This window comes from Loxodonta africana, chromosome 6 (genome assembly GCF_030014295.1).
Source record: "Loxodonta africana isolate mLoxAfr1 chromosome 6, mLoxAfr1.hap2, whole genome shotgun sequence".
Taxonomy (NCBI): domain Eukaryota; kingdom Metazoa; phylum Chordata; class Mammalia; order Proboscidea; family Elephantidae; genus Loxodonta; species Loxodonta africana.
Window position 1 is genome coordinate 62,555,635 of NC_087347.1, and position 9,062 is coordinate 62,564,696.

At 34.8% G+C, this 9,062-nt stretch overlaps 1 non-coding gene across 1 annotated transcript; it reads left to right on the forward strand.

The window, feature by feature from the left end:
• The first annotated feature begins 5,928 nt into the window (after positions 1 to 5,928).
• On the forward strand, positions 5,929 to 6,030 carry LOC111749507 (U6 spliceosomal RNA). The gene has a single exon (XR_002784638.1). It is a non-coding gene; the product is annotated as a U6 spliceosomal RNA (small nuclear RNA).
• Positions 6,031 to 9,062: the final 3,032 nt, after the last annotated feature.

The window sequence follows — 9,062 nt, forward strand, 5'->3', positions numbered from 1 at the left end:
GCTGTCCTTTGAAATCTGTTCAGCATTTTTACTTCATCGTTTTTTCCTTTTACTTTAGCTACTAGACATTCAAGAACAAGTTTCAGAGTCTCTTCTGACATCAGTTTAGGTCTTTTCTTTCTCTCCTGTCTTTTTAATGACCTCTTGCTTTCTTGATGTCATTCCACGATTTTGGACATTAGTATTCAATGCATCCAATCTATCCTTGAGATGGTCTCTAAATTCAAGTGGGATATACTCAAGGTCATACTTTGGTTCTCATGGACTTGTTCTAATTTCCTTCAATTTCAATTTGAACTTGCATATGAGTAATTGATGGTCTCATCCTCAGTCTACCCCTGGCTTTGTTCTGAAGTGATGATATTGAGCTTTTCCATCATCTCTTTCCAAGGATGTAGTCTATTGATTCCTGTGTATTGCATCTCGTGAGGTCCATGTGTATAGTTGCCATTTATACTGGTGAAAAAGGTATTTGCAATGAAGAAATCATTGGTCTCACGAAATTCTATCATGCGATCTCCAGCATCGTTTCTATCACGAAGGCCATATTTTCCAACTACTGATCCTTCTTCTTTGTTTTCACCTTTCTCATTCCAATCACCAGTAATTATCAGTGCATCCTGATTGCGTGTTCAATCAATTTCAGACTGCAGAAGTTGGTAAAAATCTTCAATTTCTTCCTCTTTGGCCTGAGTGGTTGGTGTGTCAATTTGAATAATTAGTGATATTAATTGATCTTCCTTGTAGGCATATGGATATTATCCTATCACTGACAGCATTGTACTTCAGGATCGAACTTAAGATTTTTTTTTGATGAGGAATGCAACTCCATTCTTCTTCAAGCTATGATTCCCGACACAGTAAACCATATGATTTTCCAACTCAAAATGGCCAATACCAGTCCATTTCAGCTAGGATTTCAATGTTTATGTGTTACATTTCATTTTTGACAATTTCCAATTTTCCTAGATTCATACTTTGTATATTTCAGGTTCTGATTATTAATGGATGTTTGCATCTGTTTCTTCTCATTTTTTGCAGTAAGGAGAGTTCAAATCTAGTATTTAGGAAAGCTAGATTTTAAGTTCTTTGTTTATGGATATTTTATTTTATTTCTCTGGATTTCAGTTTTGCCATCCAAAAGTGAAGAGCTTTGAAATGAATCTATGTCAAATGCTTCCTTCTGACCTAAAATTCAATCGTTGTAAATCACAAATGATTTTGACTGAATTTCAAAAAAAAGACATTTGAATGACCTAGAATTTTGTCCTAAGTTCAAATGTGAAGGGTAATTTTACCATTTCATTTACTGTCATTATAAATTACCAATGCCAGCCATGCTCATGGACAGGCCTTCTAACTCGTGTGGCTGCTTGAGAGGTCTGGCAGATCAGCATTTAGTTGGAAGCACATATGGAGCAACCTTATGTCAGCCTACGTTTTGCCAACAGGCATAACAGTTCTGGGTCATTATATTGCCAACTACTTTGACACATTTCTGCCTGCATAGGGCCATGACTAAGACCTGAACACAACTGAAAGCCCCAAGATATTGGCTTCTCTCACTGCTGACAGTTCAGTGAAAAGGAATGGAACCCCACACCAGGGCTATGCTCCAAGATGAGACGACAAGTATTGGAGTTTGTACGTGCTTCCCATTATTCCGGTTAGGGTTCATTTTTCACATAAGAAGAAATGTGCCAGTTGTATGTCTAAAGTTTCTGTGTTGTCTAAGGCTGTTTGAGGAAATGTACATTTTTACAGAATTAGGATTTGTATGCTAATTGTTTTGGCTCTGAATAACTAAGCAGAGGGAACTTACGATGCTTATTTAAATAACATCTCCACCCTTCTTGTCTCTTTTGGAAAAATATTCTCACAAGCTGGCCAGACAAAGCTTATATAGCCCATCTGACATTGACAAGAACAGGGCATTTTACTGATGCCTGTTCTGTTGGCTTTGTATACAGAAGGTCCCAGAACATTAGCCTGTATTTCTCAATTTGGCATCACAAGCAGGTTGTCCTTAGAAAGACCTCCAGCAAGGATGCTTCTGATCAGAATTTCAGGTCACTAGCAATTCTGTGCAAAAAAAATGATATGTATTGGTCTAACTACTGCAGTCAATCTGTTGTTCTCATGAACAGTGATACTGCCTTCAAAAAAAAAAAACAAGAAAAGGACACTTTTCACCCATTTCATTAATTTTTGTTTCATATTATTTTATGTTTAGCTAATACCTATAAAGTAGGTATGCATGTTATCTAAGACACTTAGAGTAGAACAAAACACTGAAAGTTAAACAGAGAATTATTTTTCTAATAGCAAGGATATAAAAATAACAATCATTTTTTTCTACTGTCTCTATAGGGAATAACCTCAGTAGAGGAGAAAATATTAAAAAATAAAAATAAATCTTAGACAGGCTGATGGATCACAGAGGAAGGAAATTCACAAGATATCATCATCACATTGTTCCAGTTGTTAGGTTTTCCTTCTAAGCCTCTCTATGTTCAGTTACTTAAATAAGTTGGTCCATTTAAAACTACAAGGCATAAAATAGAGCTGGTTTAAATGGGTCACACTCACAATATAACTAAATTTTCTGCTTTTAGTCAGGCATGATTTTGATTTTATTTTTAGGAAGGAAGGGAGCTTTATATACCGGGTTGAGTGCTTTCAATTTTTTAAAAATGTAGGAAATGAGGCTAAATTATGCCTTAAGAATCTGGAATATTTTAGTTACATATAGAAGTCTCAAGTTTGCCATGCTAGAGAAAAATCATAAATTTCAATTTAACATAGAGAAGTTAAAGAGAATTAACAACATATTCACTGATTAATTATACATATTCTCTGCTTTTTTCTTAAAGCTGAAAATACGTAAATCATTTATGAGGACTCATGAGATAATAGTTCTATGTATGCTGATGTGAGTTTTCATTCCAAATAGAATTTTTGAGGGCCTCGCTTCATGGGAGCAAGCAGACCACATCTAGAGATGGCTCTGAGTACTGATAAAAATGACAGTCCTAAATAATGCAACTATGGACCTGCATAGGTTCACCAAACATTTACTAGAATATAATGATCATATATATTTCAGTTAAGCCTTTCAAATTGAATAATTTCATTCCATTATTAATTGTCTCTATCATACAGAATACAGTCTCTTCGAAAATGAGGAATATTTAGTAAGAACGAGTATAAAATTATAGACTTTCTAAACGTTTTCTTCTCTCCCCTGCACAAAAACCATCCATGTATCCATTCAAATTTAGTATTCGATAATTTTTAGAGGTTAATACAAAATAACAAACATTTTGCCTACTGCAGACTGTCTTAAATTATCGTTGGAGAGAGTTAAAAACCTCAAAATTTGAAAGAATACAAAATAAACATTTAATGTTATATTGTATACGCCAACAAAAGAAATGCAAATGCATAAAAAGGGTCATTCAGAGAGCAGGTCCTCCATATGAATTTGATATCTCAAAAAAAGAACGAGGAAAGGAAAAAAGGGAAACACAGAAGGAAGGAAAGAAACAACAAAGGAAGGAAAGAATAAAATGGCAAATGGCTCTGGTTTTTAATTAAAATGGCTTTTTTAAAGTCAAGCTTCAAAATATAATCAAGATTTAATATGGGTTAAGTGTATTTAATGAGTTAGCTTCTTTAAGTTAGAACTAGATTTTACCATATATTAATTTGACATTAGAGATTATTCAGAAATATTGCTAATATTTCTAACAAAACATTACTTCACATATGAATAAACTTATCTTTAAAATATGAATCATTAATTACATAAAAAAAAGCCTAATAAATGTATAGTGAAATTGACTTTGGTATAAATTACATAAACATTTGAGGTCACTTCCACTCTCAGAGAATACAAATAATTAAGATACAGAGATACATCATGTCTCAGAAGAATTAGCTATAACATAGTTAAAAATAATTACATTTAGGTTCTTCTCAATTTTGGAACTGCTTTGGTAAGTAATCTACTTCCCGAAAAAGCACTTATCCTTATAATTGTTATTCTTTCCACATCATTATTTTTATTATTATTTTTATTCTTTGCACTTAATTTACTCTAACATGTACCTTTTGTTACTTCATGCTTTTAATCTTAGATCTCCATGCACAATTTTTAGAAAAAAGTTGTTTTCCATTTTAGATTCAACAGTGATGATGCAAGGTTAGAAATAAGACCTTTAGTACATTCTTAGGATAATTATCATCGCATGAATGTGCTGTGTGTTAGGTTTATTTTAACCCAGGTTTTACACATTAATAAACTGCTCTGTAGATAGTAAAGCAAAAGTTAGAAAGACTGTTAATATTTTAATAAGTTGGTTTTAAATGACGCAACAAAGAATAATGATATTTATTTTGAAATAGTTGAGTATTATGTGTTTAATTTATCTATAAAAGGATTAATTTTATGTTAAAAACATTAAATAAACATAATTTTAAGGAAGATCAATAACAATTTTACTGTATCTTTTAAAAAAAATTATCAAAAGGAAAGAAAGACTATATTACACGATGGAGAAAGCATATTTAGAAAAGAAAAATCAGTAGATTTATGATTTGACCACCTTTACTATGTCCAAAGGATTTATTTCATTACTTTCCAAATGTTAAGAACGTTCATCTTTGTGCTTACATCATTGAGTAATATCATAATGTTTGTAAAATTCCAAAAAGGCATTCAGGGTCATTCAAAACATAGTGCTTACATTTCAAGAAAGATGCTAAGAGTTTAAATCTGAATATTCGAGTTGACCACTTTGACTTTATAACCCATTCTAAAATAAGCAGAAGAGAGAATCAATTACCTACAACTTGCACATCATTCAGTGACTTGGTTCCACTTGTAGATGTGTGAAATGGTACAAGTTTCCCAATAATTAAAGATTATAGTTACTAGTGATTTATTAATGACATAGCTCATATCCTTATGAGAAAAGTGTTGATTTGTCTTTCCCAGCTAGCTACAGCCTTTCTCTTTGCTCTTTTTTCAGGAAAATCCCTTGAAACAGTGGCCCATATTCACTGTTTCCAATTCGTCTCCTACCATTTGCTCTCAAATCCTTTCCACTTCGGTTTTCTACCCTTACCACGCCTCCAACATTACTCATGTCAAGAGTATCAATGCATTCTGGGTTGCAAAATCCAGAGGTCCATTTTCATTTTCCTCAGCCTCTCAGCAGCATTTTATACAGTCTATACTCCTCTTCACAGACAACCTTCTTCTCTTGGCTTCCAAGATACCATACTTTCTTCACTCACTTCCTACCTCCCTGATGCCTCCCTTTCACTCTTCTGTGCTATTTCCTTCTAGTTTCTACTTCCTTATATTGGAGTGCTTCAGAGCTAATTCTTCACTTCTCTCTACACAAACTCCCCTAGTGATCTCATTCATTCTGATGGCTTTTAAGCATGGCCTTTTTCATGGGTATGAAACCACTGCAGATGTACAAGACGAGAGTACAAGACGATAATGAAATCCTTAAAATTTTATCTTTGAATTTATGTTTTGTAAGTGAAATCTGATGGGACAATAGAACATGCACCAGGAGCTTGGAGCCTCTACTAACATGCAGAGCCATTTTTCTCCCTATCCCCTCCTCCCTACCTCAGGCTCCCTGTTCTACTGAGCCCACCCAGCAACCACTGCTGCCTTCCCCCTGCGAGGAGCCTGGTTCCAGGTGCAAGGAGGGGTGAGGATGGGTGTGCATGTCCCAGCACACCAAGTCCCAAAGTGGGATCCCGTGCATCTGTGAGGGTCTCCACTCTCTCCACAAGTATCCCCGTGCCCAAGGGAGTGCAACATTAAATAACAAATAAAAACACCAAGATAGACCATACTTAAAATAAGTAAAGAGATTGAGTTAGTAATCAAAAAACTTGCCATGAGTGCCTGCTTCAGCGGCATATATACTAAAATTGGAACGACACAGATTAGCATGGCCCCTGAGCAAGGATGGCACCCAAATCCATGAAGCATTCATATTTTTGAAAACTGGACAAATAGAAATGGGGAACCCGAGGTCAAGAAGGGGAGTGCGTTGATACATCATGGGGTTGGCAACCAATGTCACCAAACAAGTGTATTAATTATTTAATGAGAAACTAATTTGCTGTGTAAACTTTCACCAAAAGCACACACACAAAAAAAAGAATGAGCATCATCCAAAAAACCAAACCCATTGCCGTTGAGTCAATTCCGACTCATAGCGACCCTATAGGACAGAGCAGAACTGTCCCATAGTTTCCAAGGAGTGCCTGGTGGATTCAAATCGCTGACCTCTTGGTTAACAGCCGTAGCACTAAACCACTACGCCACCAGGGTTTCCAAGCATCATCCATCATTAAAAAAAAAAAAAAGGCCAAAGTCTGAATTAAAGATAAAATTAAAGATAAAAGCCCTAGATCTCATTAGGCCTGAATTAAAGATAAAAGAATTAAAGATAAAAGCCCTAGATCTCATTAGGCCTCATGAACTGCCCCTTATTTGCAGACCTTCCTTATTTTCTATATAAGGAATGAATTTTTCAGCTAAAAGAGTATAACAGAATGAAACAGATGTCCTAGGGAAAGGAAGAAAAAAAAAAAAAAAAAACACGAAGAAAACAGCTTCACAGGTGAATTCTACCAAACATAAAGTTTGGTGAAAGATATCCACCCACAGATTGGGGAAAAAAAAAAAAAAAAAACTTTAAACCTCAAGTAGAATGAATAAAAATAAAGTCATACCCAGACATATCATAGTAAAACTTCAAGATACCAAAGATAAGCACAAAGTTTTAAAAGCAGCTTGAAGGAGTGATGGTCCACAGGTAGTCTCCAATCTACGATGGGGTTCTGTTCAGATGCCTTCATTGTGAATTCTGAATACTTCATTTTTTTAGTTTTCATTATTATTGCCTTTTATTATCAGTATCTTTATAAATCTGATCTTTGTCTTTGGTGGTTGGAAATATTACATGTAAAATTACAGATATATTTTCATACATACATAAAAAACACACAAATCATAAAAATTTACTCTGACAATGAAGAAGAGATGGGCAACATTGGCATTTTGTCAGTTGTGGTAGTAACTCCTCTTGTGGAGGGTTCTGAATCCTCTGGATTATCCCTGGGGATGGGGATGGCATTTGTAGTCAGAAAATTAGAGTTGTCTGTATATTTTTTTCTTCATGTATTTTGTGGTAACATGTCACTGCTTCCTTAATCTGCCTGTCAACTTAAGAAAGCAATCAGTGTTTGGGTCCGTGTTGTCAAGCTACCCAAGCACCTGATTTAGTTTAGAAAAACTGCAGCTAATTATTTCACTGTAAAATTTTTTACAACTTCTCTCCTTCTTCTTCCTCATTATTTCTTTCTTCTTCAATATATCTTCCCTCTTCAAAATCCATTAAGTCCTGATCTGTCAATTCCCCTTTTTTGGGATCTATGCTATTCCACATCAGAGATGTCAAGTTCTAAATTCAGCATTCTTGCCACAGGGACAATTTTTCCACTGATCTCTGCCACCATATTATCCTGATCAAATGCTTGGAGTATGTTCACAAAACTGAGTAATCTTTTTCATATCTCCTGCATGTGTTTTCCCATAACTTCCTTCCAGGAAAATGCAATGTTCCAGACACACTGACGGTTGTAAGTGCAGTTCATCATAACTCGAATACCTCTTAAGTCAGGTACTACCTGTATATGCAAATTAGTCAAAAAAGCTAAATTCAACTGGCAACTAATTTTTTAACAGGCAATGAAAGCCAGAATAGGGTGCAATGATACATTCAACGGGCTGAAAGAGTATATCCACCAAACAAAAATTTGATCCCCAGTGAAAATCTCATTCAAAAATGAAGATGCAAAAAGTCATTTCAAAAAAAAAAAGTTTCATCATCAAATCCACACAAAAGAACTATGAAAGATTACTTTTATACAAAAGGAAAATCTTCCAGGTGCAAATTTGTAGATGCAGACTGGAATAAAGAGAAAAAAATTTGGCATTACTTGAGATAGTAATAGTTCCCTCATTTTTCCTGTGAATACAATGTACCAAGTTAACACATAGTTAATGTTTAAATGTTATTTACATTTTTGGAATGAACCAACCTCAATGATTATATTTAGATAGGCATTTATTATGCTTGCAATTATATTAAAACATAAAATAGATTAAACAGTTTTTAGGTTTTCTGTCAGTTTTGAGTTAATGCTATCTGTGTAAAAAAAATTTTTTTTGAAGAAACCATGCAGTACAGCATGAAGAATGTGAAATTTGCAGCAAAAAAAATTATGAATTCAGTGATTAACTTTGGACCTTAAATAATTATTTCAACTTCTTTCTCCCTCCGTTTTAGAATCTATAAAATAGATACAATCATACCATGTTGAAATAAAGAATTAACTCAGGAGGACTGGCTTGCTCAAAACCTGCAAACTCCAAAGAAAATCTTATCTTCAGAACCGGCCCGTGGTCAGCCCCTGGTAGATATTCACTGAAGTCTCTGACTATTCTGCCTGATAAGAGGCTTAGACCTGGGATCACACTGTATTCATGGACATTGTCTATTTTTGTATGCCTGAGACCTTGAGCCATGCCTTAGCAATTTTGACCAGATAAGTTTATTCAAACAACATTATTTATAGTGAATGCCTATTTTTACTTGAGTGGAGGGTAATGTAGGAGTCAGCAACATAAATGGTGACTATACACATGGACCTTGCCAGACGGAATGCACAAAATCAAATCAGCTACATCTGTGGAAAGAGACAATAGAAAAGCTCAATGTCATCAATCAGAACAAGGCTAAGGGCTGGCTGTGGAAGACCCCCATCAGTTGCTTATATGCAAGTTCAAGCTGAAACTGAAGAAAATTAGAGCAAGCCCACAAGAGCCAAAATATGACCTTGAGGCTATCCCCCCTGAATTTAGAGACCCTTTCAAGAATAGATTTGGTGCATTGAACACTAATGACCAAAGACTAGACAAGCTGTGGAATGACATTAAAGGCATCATACATGAAGAAGCAAGA